The sequence below is a fragment of the Diplotaxodon limnothrissa genome, linkage group LG14 (assembly GCF_057381915.1).
Source record: "Diplotaxodon limnothrissa isolate DT_005_m linkage group LG14, D_limnothrissa_male_GT1.1, whole genome shotgun sequence".
Lineage (NCBI taxonomy): Eukaryota > Metazoa > Chordata > Actinopteri > Cichliformes > Cichlidae > Diplotaxodon > Diplotaxodon limnothrissa.
Window position 1 is genome coordinate 25,693,203 of NC_140609.1, and position 17,207 is coordinate 25,710,409.

General features: G+C 42.5%; 1 protein-coding gene across 1 annotated transcript in view; it reads left to right on the top strand.

Moving 5' to 3' along the window:
- ttc9b (tetratricopeptide repeat domain 9B) overlaps positions 1-17,207 on the top strand; it is a 34,400-nt gene that overhangs the window by 6,354 nt on the left and 10,839 nt on the right. The gene's annotated exons all lie outside the window — the stretch shown is intronic.

Here is a 17,207-nt window from a genome sequence, read left to right on the forward strand (position 1 = left end):
GCAAGCCACTTTGCAAACCACCTTCACCCCATTTACTCCTTTCATGCCTTCATATCTGACAAAATCATTTCTGCCGTGCTCTGCGGGGGCCCTGCTGCAACTCTTCCTGCCTTTTTCAAAGTGGTTTTCAAAGTGTGGAAAAACAGAAGTGATGAAAAATAGAAAAACCCATATCACCAAGAGGGATGAAGACGGAGCAGGAAAGATCAGAGCTGCCCGACTCAACTTAAATATTCTCTGGTTTTAAGCACCTCATTTGTGAGGATTCACAAAAATGCAGTAAAAACTGTAACTATTAACTGTAGTTCTGGAATTAAAACACAAAAAAATCAGTATTTTTAAAGGACAACACATTTCTATTTTTAAAATACAAAATTTATACCATTCAGTAAAAACATAGATTTTTTCTGTATTTTTACCGGATGATAAAAAAAACCCAGTTATTATAAATTTAGATAAAATGTTGTGTATTTGTAGAGATTTTTTTATTTTAAAAGGTATAAAACTTATTTACATGTGTAAAAAGATTATCCCATAATAATTATCTAATAATGATCTAGGACCTAACATATTATCTAATAATATGGCCAAATCTGCTGTAATACAATTAATCAGGCTTAAAATGGCAGGAAAAAAACGTCTTTTTATTTTAGTGTTTGTTCCTACCTGGTGTAAAGATTTAAGTAGACAAAACAAGGGGAAAGGGGGGGATGATGAATGTGCTTTAGAGAAATATCGGCGCCAAGAGTAAGATCACCTGATTCTGATGACAAATGTCCTATTTGCTGGCCTTGTTAAGGAGACCCAAAGTCTGTGTATCCCTGTAGGGCCGTATCTAAATTGGTTACACTACTTCCTCCACCAACGTCTGTGTCTGTCACAGTTTACAGTGGTGCAGCATGCTGGCCAGAGGCAGACTGCCTGCCAGCCCGCCTCAGCCAGCCATCCATCCATCCATCCATCCATCCATCCATCCATCCATCCATCTATCCACCCACCACAAACACTGTGAGGCACATACAGAAATAACAGATGTGACTGCAGTTTGTTTGCTCTTTTTTCTTTTTTTCCTGATATCGATCACGTAGGGGCACTTCTGACAGCAGGAACAGCAGTTTTCTAAAAGCGGCTGCAGTTTAGAAGCTCTAGTCATTTTTAAATCAGTCCAAATGTCCACATGTAAGTGCACAGAGAACAAAACAGGGAGCGTTATGGTCTGATCCTGTTGTGAGAGAGCTCGGCCTGACTTTTCATTAACTCCTGCTCGCTCTCAGATCTCTGCCTGAAATCTCCCTTTGTTCCTCCTGACTGGCTCGATCTGAGAGTGAGTCATAAGTCACAGCCTTGGGAGGAACGCAGCAGGAGGGGACAAGTGAAATTGTTTGTTTCATAACACCGGCCACCTTTTTATTCAACTGCTGCGGCTCACAGCCACTTCGCTTGCTGTGTTGAAGATCCAGAAATTTCCACCCACTCGTCACATTAAAAAAATGTTAAAGGAAGGAAAACAAACTGTTTTTCAACAGAACAGGCAAGAAATTAGTATTATTATTATTATTATTATCATTATTATTATTGTTGTTGTTGTTGTTGTTGTTGTACTGGAAACTTTATTCCTCAGAAGATATTTGCTGATAGGACAGCAAGCACACTAAGTGTTTTTGTGAAGGCCTGCTCTGCTGGCCAGCCAAACCAAATAAACGTGGTTAAGTTATAATTTCCTTTATAGAAGGAAATAACTCATATTTAATATAACTTTAAGAGGATATAAGCGCAAAGTTAGTGTTGGGGGTGGCTGTGGCTAAGGTCGCCAGCTAATTGGAAAGTTGGTGGTTCAATATCTGCCTGCTCCAAGTCTGCATGCCAAAGTATCCTTGGACAAGACACTAAACCTCAATTTGCTCCTGATGCTTTCTTTGGAGTGTGAATGCAGATAGAAAGCACTTAGACATAGATAATTGCTTTTATGAGTGAGGTTTGTAGTACAGAGCACTTTGAGTGCTCACCCGGAGTATAAAAGTGCTACAAACTGGTCTATCTACCAGCTAACACTGTAGAGCTGATTCATTTCAGTAAAAAGAAATAATAATACTTTGTAAACTACTTGATTTGCAAGCGAAATTAAAAAATATACAGAATAGCTCAGTCCAAGCAGAGCCGGTATTAAGAAAGCAGCCACAGACAGCATAAATAATCACAGGAGAAAGAAAATACATACGGAGCCACAAGAAGAGCAGCACAACACACATGAAATGACACAGAAGGAGGGAGGACCAATAATCTGTTCACAGATTTTTTTCTGACGATAACTAAATAAAAGTAATGCACGAGCAGAAAAACTATGATTAACCGTATTGAAACTCATCCAATCAGAAGTAAGCTCCTTGTGCAGTAAGGTTAGACACACACATTTGATTTGTCCCTGAAAAACAGGCGGGAAGGGAGGGTTCAGCTAACTCCCACACTCCCCATTCCTTGTGAAAATGTGACAAAATGTCAACGCTTGGGAAGAGAAGAGCAAACATAATGACACATTTCTCATTTGATGCCAAGCAAAGTAACTTGAGTCCAGCGTCATTTTGATTGCGTTATTTATCATTTAGCAATGAAGGAGATTTGTTACTAAAAACAAACCTGAACTCCCTCCTGGATACCAACTTCTTTGGCTTGTAAAACACGTTAATTTCGGTTTCAGTGTAAATGTTGCCGAGCATTTTACAGAGAATTAAAAGACACGAATCAACATACCTGCAAAGACCTGGATGGGGTGTGTCTGTCTGTGAGGATTTAAATCCTCCTGAGGATCTAAACAACGTTCTTGTGAAGTGGAAAACTAATCTGAGTTCATTAAAACTGAGATTTAATCTGCGCAGTAATTGATTGTTTTTTCTTTACTACTTGGTTGCATCAACACTTCAAGCACTTTATAAGCCCTCCTGGTGGTGAGAGTAGTTTGGCAAAGACTTGCTCTCCATCATTACTTTTGCACACACTGGTGCACATCAGAGTTCAGGTTTCGTCTGTTATTCTCTACAGGCACCTTCACATCAACAAGCACAGGATTTACAGATTGAAATTGCTGCAGCAGTTGAAACTAAAATGGTGAATTTCCAGAGGTGGAGACTGTGCACACATTCAGCACTAGCATTTATCATTTAGGGGAGGACTCCAGCGGTTCAGTCATGCCTCGAGTGTGAGGATGAAATACCACCGTGCTGTGTTCATGTCACAGTTCGCAAGATATAACGTTTAACTGCGGATTGACAGGGAAAAGTCCCACTGGCAGTAATCCAAGTCTTGCTCGGTTGCTTCTTAGGTCCTTGCTGGTGTTGCTGACTTCCTCTCTATCACTGTGGTTGCTCTGCTTTTCAGCTGTGACTAACCAGCTGTTTAATGTCTAGCGCGTGGCTACCTGTGGACCACCACTGGACTGTAAAGTACTTTACTTTAATGTGATGCAGTTGACCATAAGCTGGTAAGTGCACTGTTTGGATGCTTTTGGCATCACTATAACAGCCATACAGTCACTTGTTGCTTACCTTGTTCATCTCTCTATGATCACCGTGCAGTCGTCTTCTGACAGCAGGAAAACACACCGTGTCACAAAAGTCAAATCATCTCAAACTGGCTTCTTCATCATGACAGTGAGTCACCAGATCTCAATCCAATAGAGCAACTTTGAGATGTGTCACATAAATATTGACCAAAAATCTCAGGAATGTTTCCAGCACCTTGTTGAATCTGTGCCATGAAGAATTGAGACATTTCTGAAAGATAAGTGGGGTCCAGCCTGGTAGCAGCAACAACTACAGTGTTAAAATAGTGAAGGCGTTAGATATTATTCAGAAAACAGGCAGAAACATGAGCATTCATTGAGAGTCCAGCTGGCCTTTCAGCCTTTCAGCCGCCTGCTTTATTTTCTCCCATTTGAGTAGGTAGATGTTTTTTATTAGCTAATTTTTCTGCCTGCCTATTTATGATGAACCAATAGAAACCAAAAAAAGTAAAACATCAAGCCGAAGTATTCGCAAACACTCGAAGGGGAAAAGTGCGGTTACTACGTTACACAGTTACACTGTTGTTTTTTGTTACAATGTGCTTGATAAAGACAAATGTATTAGCATGTGTCCTGCACCCAGAGCCTCGGGGACATCCGACTGTGGCCATAAATGAACTTTTGAACCATGACATGCAATTACAGACCTCATATTAAATTTAACGAGCCTTTAATGAGCCTGCTGGTGACATCAACATCTGTTACCACTGGACCAAAAATAAAAATCGTTGCCTGTGTTTCGCTGCAGTCATAAGACAGATTGTTCTTTCTCCACTTCCTCAACACATCTCAGCCTCTGAGCCCAGTCATGCTTCAGATGGGGGCTGTTTGGGGCCGCACTCGCATAACGTCAGCGATGTGTAACACCACAGACGGAGTGATTTTTACCAGTCCACTCTAACACGCTGCCAGAGAAGAACCAGTGCCTGCTTACAAAAGCGGAATAGAAGAGAAAACTCCTCCCTTTCATCTACTGCCAGCTCCGTCACCAGGGGACTTGATGGAGTGCATGAGATGAAGCCAGGAGGAAACGAGAGGATAGAGGGGTTAATACGAGGCTGGGAATGGAAGAAGACTTGCTCGGAGCTTTGGACAGGAGAAATGTGATATTCAGACAGTGCACTTGTACTATATAGAGGGGGATGATGATGAGGAGTAAGAGGAGAAATGGGAGGGATGGGGTGAGGTTTTTTTGTTTGTTTTTTTCCTCCCTCTGTGTGGTTACGTCTGCCATTAAAGGGACGGCCACAGCAGAAATGTGAGAACGTGCCAGAGCTGCAGATGGCGTGGCATTGCTGTTGGGTGTATGGCTGTCACTCCCTCTACTGTACCTCTCACACTGTACCGTCTCCTCTGAATTACCTCCTACCTTATAGATAGGGCATTTAGAGGAAGGGGGAAGGGGTGAATCAGCAGACGGTGATGGACAGGCTCAAATGGAGGGAGGTGTAAAACAAAAGGAGTGCAAGAGGCTGGACGGAGCTCTTAAATGTGATGGGATTATCAGAGAGTGGAGGCAGGGCACGGCTGTAAAGGAGGAGGGGAGGCAGGAAAGGTTTGACCTCCAAGCAGTAGAGGGAGAGTTTACAGAACTGCATTTTATTATGTTTTTCTTTCAATTCTTACTGAGAAATCCATTTCAGACCAAAACTGATTTATGCCACAGCTCTGACAGGCCCAGATGACTCGTGTCAAAGGAGCAAATAAGATTGTCAGGAATAAAAGGAGGAGGCAGCAGGCGGAGAGGCGGAGAGGGGAGGAAAGAGGAGACGAAGTTTTTCTTTTGATGCTTTTTGTCATGATTGCTTTTGGATTGAAGTCTTTTTGCTGTTAGAAGTATAGTTGGCACGGCTGCGTTCTTAAATCCATATAGATTAAAATCAGAATAGAAAACAACGCAAATGTAGTGGCTCTAAACTCTCTGTGTGATGAATCAATCGCAGCCGCGCTGTTCTGGCTCAAACCTGCCATTTATGATGATAATAACCGAATTATACCGAGTATGTCGCAGCCAGCCTTGTGCTAATACACTCCCAGAATTGCTGCTATCAGAGAACGGCATAATTCAGTTAACTGTAACTTTAGCAGCTCGTTTAGCAGACGCTTCTTACGAAGCTACAAATGGCAGATGGAATGATGCAAGACACAGATATGGGTTTAAAATTAAAAAATAGGCGAGCCTTTAGTGGCCAAGAAACCAAAGAAGGCACCGGTGGAGATAGTTAGACCTAAGCAAAACTAAAAAAAATTTTAAAACTACAAATGGCAGGAAAGCAGCTAACTCTGAACATGATAACAGAGGCGGGAGAAATTAGACCCACAACAGGAGTACTCCCATCTGCTCCCTTATTTCTCCATCGGTCACCATATTTGATTTGGCACAGATTTGACACCTAATGCAACCATCTTATTCAGAGAAAAGAAAAAGTCTGTTAAATGCTACTTTTTATCATTGTTTTTGTGACTTTAGCACATTAGCACACTACAGGATGGTTGTTACAATTACCAGCTGTTGCAGTTTATCACTGTGAACTTTATTTCTTTTGGCAATTCTTTTTTTAAGTAACACAGCAACAATTTGGACATCATGCTGGGGTAATGGAAATGATGCATGTTTATTTCTTTTTTTTAAATCTATTTTTAAATCTCACAAATGAATGAAAAATAACTAAATGTTTTCTATTTATGAATATTAATGTGGTGCATATGAGCCCTGCGATGTATGTCAGTGCTGTTACATTACAACCTGGGCCATGCTGCACAAAACTCATCCCACACACCTGTAACATCATTCTTATTATCATGAGCGTGGAATAGAAGATAAAAATGATTAAGAATTAAACATGTAACTTTTAAAAGTGGTAATAAAGGAAGTGCAAATGTGTATAATTTGGAGGCGTTTTGCATCGTATAGCAAATAAACAACAATTTATATTCGATGATTACCACCAAAACCTGTGTGGACTTCATCACCAGGTCCAGCTTCATATCATCAATGTCAACTCATACATTTATCAGAAAATAATACTTTGTTATGCCAAAAGCTGGGTTTACCTGTGTTTGACCTGTGAGTTAACAGTACCCACAACAAATATCACAGGGTCCAAAACACAGTAAATGCAATAAAACCCCAAGAATAGAAGAAGAATAGATTAAACTTTAGTGCTGTTATACAAGTACAATGTAATGGAGGCAGCAGCTCAGGGGTAAAAGCCACCTTTAGCATACTGTGCTCAAAAAACAACAAAAAAAAAAAACCCATAAAGCAAACAAAATTACCACATAAGTGCATTATATTTAATTTTGAAATGTAATTTAATTTAATTTTAAGCGATCACAGGATAAAGTTTTTGAGGTGTGTCCAACACGACGGTCCGAGTGGAGAATAACTGCATTATTACACAGATAACACAATTTTTTTTTAAACACACCGACAAAAGTAAAAAAGAAATGAATAAAGAAAACTGGCTAAATATAGTTAGAAGAATAAGCAAAGCTGCGACATGAGTCCACAAGAAACAAAGAGGAAGAAAAACAGAGCACGTTTGCTTCAGATACTTCTGTGTGCACAGTTTAAGTGTAGCGCTCTGTGTAAACTACTAAACAGTGTAGTCCATGGCTTTTGACGTGCACCCCTCTGACATTTCATTGACCTTACGCTCTGCTTTGATGCTGCAGATTCTCTACTGTAACTTAAGGCAGCTGACGGGAAACAGGTAAGGGATGAGACAGGAAGTGAAAACCAAAACAAGACAACAGGGGAAAACTATAAAGAGAGACACGCTGAAACCACAAACAAGCAGCCTCACACGAAACACGACACAGAGGTAGCGAAACACAGAAAGGGAAACACTAGGGAGGCTAGAACGAAACAACATAGCCCAAAATAGAAACCGAAAACTAAATGTAACCCTGACACTATATCAGCGCTATTTGTGCATTCAAAATGAGGTGATTCCACCACATTAAAAAAAAAAGCTAATCTAGTTAGGCTTTATTAACACAGCGGGAGAAAGGATGTGTTTTACCAGCTCTTCTTGTCCATGTGTGTGCGTGTAATGCTGAATGTGCGTATTCTTGACACGAGACCTCCTCCTCCTGACATGAACTGACAGTTGTGTGAAATAATGAATAAACTGAACTTGTCTGTCAAAGGTAGTTGAAAGTCACAAACACAAACCCTTTCATGAGATAGAGGGTGAGCGTGAGAGGGGGGCAGATTGAGAAATGCAGAATATTCATCCTCTGTAAGCCACCAGTAATGAGAATTTGCTGAAGCTATTTGCGCATATCTAACACCCCGTGCTCCAGCGGACAGTGCAGAGTAAACTCATTCGCTGTTTATATTTATCCGCAGAGCTCCAACGCTGATAATATAAATAAATACTTTTTTTTTAAAGCCATGCTGGTCGCTATCTGAGCCTCCCCTCTCCTTAAACACAGAATGCTTTATAGCGTGCCTTGCCGGGGGATGACATTGAAAACGTGTCCTTGTTAAACCCCATTTGTGACGGGGGTGAAATGCTGAGCCTGGGTGAGCCCTGGTTATGTTGATGCATCTCTGAGGGTGGTCTTTTGATTGTTTTAATTAAAAGAAAAAGAAAGAAATGACTGTTGAAACGTTGAATTTAAAGTTGCTGTATTCTGTAAATGTAACAATAAAACAACAACTCTGCAGTCCCTCTCTGCTGTAAGGAGCGTTAACCTTTAAATGCGTAGCTGTGGTTGCTGGTGGCACACTGGGGAAGAAGCACTCGGCTCTGCAGCAGTCCTCAAACTGTTTGTCTGTAATACTGTTCAAGCAGGTTTCCAGTGTTACTTCATGATCTCATCGCTCCTTAAATACCTAAACACAGTATCTTATTGTCCCAGAAACGTGACGGTGCTGCAGCAGTTTACAGGTTTAGTTCAGAGCGCCGTCTTTCGTTGATATTTGAGGGTTTTGATGCCGACAGTGCTGCAGCTGAGGCTGCTAATGATAAGTAATTTGATTTATTGCCATTCATGAGTCGTTTAAAGCTAAGCCTAAAGTGTGACACTAAAGGACTGAGCTGCCAGACTGTCAGTGAGAAATGACGAGGGGAATCTTCCACCTGCTCTTCAGTTTAGTCATTATTGAACTTATAATGAGTAAAATGATTATCAAACTTGTACTTTAACTATAACATAAACACATAATAGATAAAGAGCATATATATGACTATATAAATTGATTTAATGAAGATATTAAGAATAATATGATAACTTCATATACACATTTGTGCTTTAAAACAAGCGCTAGTTAATGCAAATGTTGTGCTCTTACCAGCATAATGATATTTAATAAGCAGATCAGTATAACTTATGTAAGTGCCCAGTCACTAATGAACTCAGGTTTGAAAAACACATCATACATTGCCCAGCCCATTAAGTCTACATACCAATAAGGAATCAGAAATGCAACACTGAAGATATTCTGTTTGCTTTCATCCTGTAGATTATTAGGAGCTGGAAAGTTAGTGGTGCAAGACGACTGAAACACAAAGAGCACCATTCACATTTCTAACAATACAAAACAGGCTGGAAAGGCTCGTGGAAACATGGCTTTTCTGTTTATTTCATGAATTAATTTGGCTCTTTGAAATCTGAGTTTTCTTCTGCTCCAATTTTCAGTGATGAGTGACATTTTAGGTCACACGCTGCATGTTTGTGACAATGAAACAGTCACATTTTGTTTGTATTCATACACTGAACAAAAATATAAACGCAACACTTTTGTTTTTGCTCCCATTCCCCATGGGATGGACGTAGAGACCTAAAATTCATTCCAGATACACAATATAACCATCCCTCCCAAACAGTGGTCACAAATCAGTCCAAATGTGTGGTAGTGGGCACATCTGCTATATTGAGATAATCCATCCCACCTCACAGGTGTGCCACATCAGGATGCTGATCTGACATCATGAGTAGTGCACAGGTGTACCTCAGACTGCCCACAACAAAAGGCCACCCTGGAATGTGCAGTTTTGTCTTACAGCAAAATGCCACAGATGCCACAAGCAATGAGGGAGCGTGCAATTGGCATGCTGACAGCAGGAATGTCAACCAGATCTGTCGCCCGTGCATTGAATGTTCATTTCTCAACCATAAGCCGTCTCCACAGGCGTTTCAGAGAATATGGCAGCACATCCAACCGGCCTCACAACCGCAGACCTCGTGTAACCACACCAGCCCAGGACCTCCACATCCAGCAGGTTCACCTCCAAGATCGTCTGAGACCAGCCACCCAGACAGCTGCTGGAACAATTGGTTTGCACAACCAAACAATTTCTGCACAAACTGTCAGAAACCGTCTCAGGGACGCTCAACTGCATGCCTGTCGTCCTCATCGGGGTCTTGACCTGACTCCAGCTCGTCGCCGTAACAGACTTGTGTGGGCAAATGCTCACATTCGATGGCGTCTGGCACGTTGGAGAGGTGTGCGCTTCACGGATGAATCATGGTTCACATTGTTCAGGGCAGATGGCAGCTGAGAATGTCCCAGTTCTTGCATGGCCAGCATACTCACCGGACATGTCACCCATTGAGCATGTTCGGGATGTGCTTGACCGGCGTATACGACAGCGTGTACCAGTTCCCACGAATATCCAACAACCTCGCACAGCCATTGAAGTGGAGTGGACCAACATTCCACAGGCCACAATTGACAATCTGATAGACTCCATGCGACGATGTGTTGCACTGCATGAGGCAAATGGTGGTCACACCAGATACTGACCGGTTCTGGGTCCCCAGACCCCCAATAGCGCAAAAAACTGCACATTCCAGGGTGGCCTTTTGTTGTGGGCAGTCTGAGGTACACCTGTGCACTACTCATGATGTCAGATCAGCATCCTGATGTGGCACACCTGTGAGGTGGGATGGATTATCTCAATATAGCAGATGTGCCCACTACCACACATTTGGACTGATTTGTGACCACTGTTTGGGAGGGATGGTTATATTGTGTATCTGGAATGAATTGTAGGTCTCTACGTCCATCCCATGGGGAATGGGAGCAAAAACAAAAGTGTTGCGTTTATATTTTTGTTCAGTGTACATAAACTTCCCACACCACCCAGAAGTAAAAATCTGACACAGTTAAAGACCAAAACACAATCCAGAAATTCAGTTTCAGGAAAATACATCTGACGTCCAAAATCGGGCATAAAGCCATATATGAGGAGAACGTCACAGAAAAGATAACATTTTCAACAAGTAACAAGAAAATGCTGCAAGGTTTAACTAGTGTGGATGACTTATTCAGGAGTCTTGAACCTGCAGCTCCAGGGCCACATGCAGCTCTTTTGTCCGTCTCGAGTAGCTCCCTGTGGGTTTGACCCAGATTAATATTGATGTAAGTGATTCTTTACAGTCTCCAGCTGCAAACGTGTGCAGCTGCATCTGTCTCCTGGTGCTTTGTCCCCTTAATTTCACTGAACTCAGACACGCTGGCTTGCATGGATGTACACACATAAAGAGCTTATAACGCGCTACCATTGGATTCCAGACTAAAAGACCAAACAAGAAAAACAGATTTGAAAAGTGTGTGGACAGATGTCGCCACGATATTGCTCGTGTATACTTAATTGGCCGCATCACCTTCATATTAAGGCTTAAAGGTGTTTTGCAGCTCAATAAAGATTTTCTCTGGTGAGACGTTGCTCAAAATGGCTCATTTCATAGTAAATATTGCTGAACATTGGAAACAAGTGTAACCACACAACAAGAAGAACGGCTAAGAGTGAAAAACAAATTGGGATTCACTTTTAGAGCAACAACTGGAGGAAACCTTGGAGAGGCGAGGCTGAGGTGGTTCAGGCATGTGCAGAGGAGGATATTTTGGATAAAGCAGGAAAAGGAGATTCATGTAGTGGAGGAGGACATGCAGAGGATTGGTGTGACAGGAGGTGGATGCTGGGGATAGGGGGAGATGGAGGGAGATGATCCGCTGTGGCGACCCCTGAACAGAGCAGCTGGAAGAAGAAGAAGGTGGCTGTTTAGTGTGACTGTGTGCTCGAGTTATGCCCTGATCCATACTCTTTAAAGCTGATTTATCTGCGTGCTGTGTTTTCTGTAGCCTTCATCCTACAAGAAGGTTTCTAAAGGTGCTGCCAGAACATGTCAGTATATTATTTTTTGGGAAATTAGAGAAGCATGCGCTTTACTTCAGGTACTTGGCGAAAAAAGCTATTATGAGATCCTGAGCCAAACCGTTTGGCAGTTTCCTCTGTTCACCTTCCATCTCTCTCATCTGTCTCTTGTAACGAGTATAATGCATAGAGCGTATGTCTCATATCTCGCGTACACAGATTAGCAAAACAAGAGGAGAAAGAAGCAGGAAGTGGGTCAATACTAGCGAGCACATCCTTGATGTCACTTGACATCTTTAAACTTGAGAGTGTTTGGTCAGAGATTATGGAAGTAATGTGTTTGACAGCAGAAGACTGTAGCAAAAGATCTGCTGAGCCAGAGACAAGCGTCTGCCCTGTGTCCGTAAATGACATCACCAATCTGATAATGCCCTGGACACGGGCCACAACAAAATTATATCCCTGTCAGGAAGTTTAACTTCAGATAAAACCTCAATAAAAGTCTCTTTAATTCTTTATTAAAATGCACTCGTCTGTTATTTGAAAGCCTGTTTTGCCTCACGATTGTCAAAAGAACAGAAACTTCCTGGATGATGCTTAAAGAATAAAATAAATGTTGCTTTTGCTAAAATGAGCTAAACAAAAATCAAATCACCAAACAAAGCTCGTTCCCCACACAGAGCTTACATTACAGACGAGAAGAAATCGGGGAAATGTGCAGCGTGGGGCATTAAATGATCCCAACTTTGTCCAGAAAATAGCTTCCTCAATTGTATAAATATTTAAGTAGATGAGTATTAATCCTGAGTCAGCGACTATTTTAGGAGAGCAGGACAATGGAGGAGGCTGCGAATTGACAACGTAAGGTAGAAGACAAGAATAGCCAGGAGATTTGTGGTGCATGAGTCAGGGTTTGGGACGAAGGACATGAGGCATTAAGTGTGGCAAGTAGACAACTAAGGTCATCTGCTGAAGTTAGAAATCACCGCTCCCTCTGGAGAAATGTCAGACCTTGACCAAAGAGCAATAAAGGGACTGGATTTATGTGTTTTTTAAGAGGGAGACGCCACTAAAGCCTCCCTGTGCCGCCCACACTGTGACAGATCTAACAGAATAATCTGGTTATTTGATCGCTCTTCACTCCCAGGATCAGTGTTGCACTGTGGGTAATTCATGCAAATATGTTTGATGTACCTCAGTTTCCAGACATGGCATTACAGGCTCTGTGTTGATGTTATAAGGTAACCGATATGACAGGGCTCTGCAGAGCTGGGCGCCACAGATTCTGAGGTTAACAACAGGCTGACCTCTACTAACAGATACCTGCGTGTATGTGTGTGCAGCCTTCAGGCAGCAAAAACGATTTTATGTACTATTGATGAGCCACAAATTGATGTCATTTAATCTGTGATGCATGTGGGAAATTTACCAGCCAATTTGAATCTTTTCACCAATCTACCAAAATCGATAAAAGCTTCACGGCCCTTTTGCCAAAGCTTGCACTGAATCCCTGACTTATTTCTAAGGACAGGCAAGACACATCCAGTCAAACAGCAAAAATAAGAGTAGCAATTATGATTGTTGTTTGGGGGGTTTTTTGGACACCATATGGAGCTTCATTAGTCTTCCGCTACAGTGACACAGAATGAAAGAAATCATCTGCTCTGCTTATTTGAAATAAAATGTCATTTGAGGACAAGATGAGCTTTTATTGTCTCTGTGTGATACTAAATCACAGCAGATGTTCCTGATGTCACATTCAGAGTGGCCCATAAGGGAGAAAAAGAGGCAGTTTTGTTTAGAGTGGCAGTGTTTAGTTTAGTTCTGTTTTATTTAGATAGTGCCAAATCACAATAACAGTTACCTCGAGGTTCTTGACAAACAAAGGGCCTATAAATAATAGAGAGAAAACCAAAACAATCGGACGACGCCTCATGAGCTTGTCGAAGGGGGGGAAAAAACTCAGCTATAACAGGAAGAAACTTCTGGCAGAACCAGGCTCAGGGAGGGCTGCAGCCTGTTGGGAGTGAGGCAAGGAAGATGGGACAAAAGGCACACTATCCAAACAAAATGCAGGAAACATTTCTAAAAACCAAGACCTTGGTACACAAACTGCTTAAGCTCCTCTCCCTTCAACCAAACCTTCCTCTGATTGGCTGCCACTCACAAACAGAAGGTTTGAACAGCAGGTGGGTGGAGCTTCTGTGCTCCCAGACAGGGCTTTGTGCCTGAGATGGCTAAATTAAAGATACTCTATCTCACTGATGACTTTATTATGTGACTTTTATATGAGAGGCTGTAAACAAAATATCCATCCCCTACCTGCAAAACACATCTGATTCAATGATCAGATATCCAAATATTTCAGGGTCTTCAGGCATCCATTGTTTCATCATTTAACGTGAGCTATACTCCTTTTTTTTTTTCTTTTTTTTTTCTCCTTTTTCTTGCCCCTTCTGCAGTTGTCAGTATGGGGAGTGAAGGCTTGGCTGTGAGGTCCAATCCAACAGATGAACTACTGTAGCTCAAATTACAGAAAACATTAATGCTGGTTCTGGTAGAAAGGTTTCAGAATACACAGAACGTCACAGTTTGCTGTGTACTGGGCTGCATAGCTGCAGACCAGTCAGGCTGCCCATGCTGACCCCTATCCACCACTATGAGCACCAACAATGGGCACTTGACCTTCAGAACTGGACCACAGAGCAATAGAAGAAGGTGTCCTGGTCGGATGAATCACGTCCTCTTTTACATCACATACATGCCTCGGTGCATGAGCCTGTGTGTAGGTGGCGACTGCCTGGTACCAGGATGCACCGCGGGAACAACACAAACCAGCGGAGGCAGTGCTGTGCTGGGAAAACTTGGGTCCTGCTGTAAAACTGGGGTTAATGATTGATGTGGCGTGAGGGGGAAGTTGGCAGTCACTGATCTGAGTAAACAGAAAGCTTACAAAACAATGCCCCACTAGTGACAGAATTCTGGCTACCTTGCAACAATGCCACCTAAGTTTAAATGAGCCTAGGAACTCTAATTTAGTTTCTGTTCCACAGGGGAGAGAATCTGAATCTTTATTAATCCAAGACAATTAGAACAGTAACCGACTGAACTAAATTAAATAATAAAATATATTATAAAGTTTACAATATATAAGAAATAGCTGTGATATATATAAATAGCTCAATTATTATTTTATTTTATTTTATTTTATTTATTTATTTTTTGCCTGTCCCGTTTGGCTCTTTTGCCATCAGAATTGTTGTCTAAAGGCAAAGAAAGATGCCCAACGGATTTACTTTACCAAACTGACCATCCCAGCCTTGCCATAATGGTCCATTTGATTCACCTTTTATTGTTTATTTTATTTTCACTTACTGAATATGGGACAGACTTGACTGGGGGAAAGAAGGGGAGAAAGAAAGAGGGAAAGAGAAACAGCTGAGAAGAGGGACGGGGGAGAAGGGCAAAAGACAAAAACCAACAGAATGAGCAGAAAAAGAAAAAAAAAGAAGAAAAAAAGAAAAAAAAAAGCATATATCGATCACCTGGGTCACCTGCTGAGAAAGAAAAAAGAAAACAAGCAGAAGAGAACAAGAGTAATAGAATAAACAACATCACAATGATATATGGGAATATGACAGTAAATACTAAATATTAAACATTATTGTGCAGCACATAAGATCAACAGAACACAGTGTGCTTTGAGGTAGGAGCCAAAAAGGGTGTAGTTTGTGGGTGTGATCACCCGTGTGTACACCTGTGAGCATGGACGCGTTTGTTTTTTGTTTTTTAAAAGGTTCCTTCATGTAATGATCTGCTAGAGGGTGTGGGGGGGCCACAGCCCCGTCCTCCAGGGCATGAAGCAGGTATGGAGGAGATCAAAACTCCAGACATCCAGAGGCCCCCAGAACACAAGAGACCAAGGAAGACCAACAGAGGGGCAGCTGCGCCACTGTCCCGGAAAGAGCTGAGGAGAGTCCCAGATGAGGGCTCACTCAGCAGCCGCGGAGCAGAAGCCAGGGGGAGTTGCAGTGACGCGCCCGTGAGCTCCGCCGGCAGCCAGCCGTGCCTGAGTGACCGAGCCCCAGGCCGAGAGGCCGGGGGCACCCCACCTCCGAAGTGGCCCGAGCAAGCCCCAGGCTCCAGGCCCCGATAAGCGGCCGCCAAGGAGTGAGCCGGTGTGTACCTGGACGCCCATCCCCGGACACAAAGAACCTCCAACGCACCGATGTCTGAGGGAGTCCGCCACTGGCAGGGGAAGTGGTGGTGGGGGGAGATAGGCCTCCAAACCTTGGAGGGCCTAGGATGTCCCCAGAGAGCTATACTCCTGATAGTCGATCCATAGTACCAGATACTTATACTAAAAATCTGAAGGCTCTAGCTCAAATGTTTTTTTAGATAATGGGATTTTAAAGTGTTCCTTCTTTTGGGAAAACTAATGACAACAGGGACCTGAAATTGTGGACAATTATTAGAAGAAGTGTGTCTTTCCCCACTTGAAACCTGAAATGGTCAGGTGGGAGGTATTTGATGAATATAGGAAAAGCATCATTTTCTACTTCATTTATTTGAGATATTTCCTATTACAACACAACAAGCAGGGCAGAAAGTTGGATAAAAAGAAAAGTACAATACAATTTTGCACAACAAAGGAAGAGTTAATTGTGTATCTTCCCGATAATCCATAAAATTACAACCACTGCAACAGTGAAACATCTTATTTAAGAAAAACTAAAAAAAGAGAGAGAGAGGGAGTTTCAGGATATGAAAAGAGGTCAAAATGGGGCTAAAAAGAGACGATAATGCAGGTGGTGGCGGAGTGGAGTCAATGCTGTGTCATGTCAGTGCAAACGTGCCCTTGTGGTAAACAGAGCGAAGAACTCTACTCCTGTCCCTCTCGATAACAGCAAAAAGCCATTCGCAGAAGCGCTCTGGGTGGAGCTATTCTTAGCGGGAGCCCGGAGAGACCGGCCGGCTACTCTGTCCGAGAGCCATGACGTCAGACACGTAGGATCGGATTTTGCTCCACAATGTAACCGTGAGGTAATTTCAGGGTAATGACTGTGCACGGTTCATTTGTCTCTCTGAATAAATGTGCAGCAGCAGTGTGGCATTTGTGGAGGGGAGAGAGCACGGTGCAGTGAAAGGTGAGAGCAGGCTTTTGCTCTGAGGTGAGGAACAAATGGGAGGAGGATCAAAGATGGAGGCTGCTGTGGAGCTATCTGAGGAAATGAGAGTCTGTGTGTGTGTGTCTGAGTGATGGGTCTCTCCATCTGCCATTATCTTCCCGCAGAACTAATTACAAGGTGATGGACAGCAGACTAATCACCAGGGCCACTAGTGGCTTTAAATTAGCTGAACCGTGGAGTCGTGCCTGGAGTGATGGAGAGGGACAGGAGAGGAGAGGGACGTGGGTCCAGAGGGAAAATGAAGTAACAGCAAGAAGGAAAGGAAAGCATCTTCGCGGGAGAGCGGAATTTAACAAAATGTATTGACAAAAGAGGAAAAAGGGACTTTCACACTCCCCTCTTGTCCTC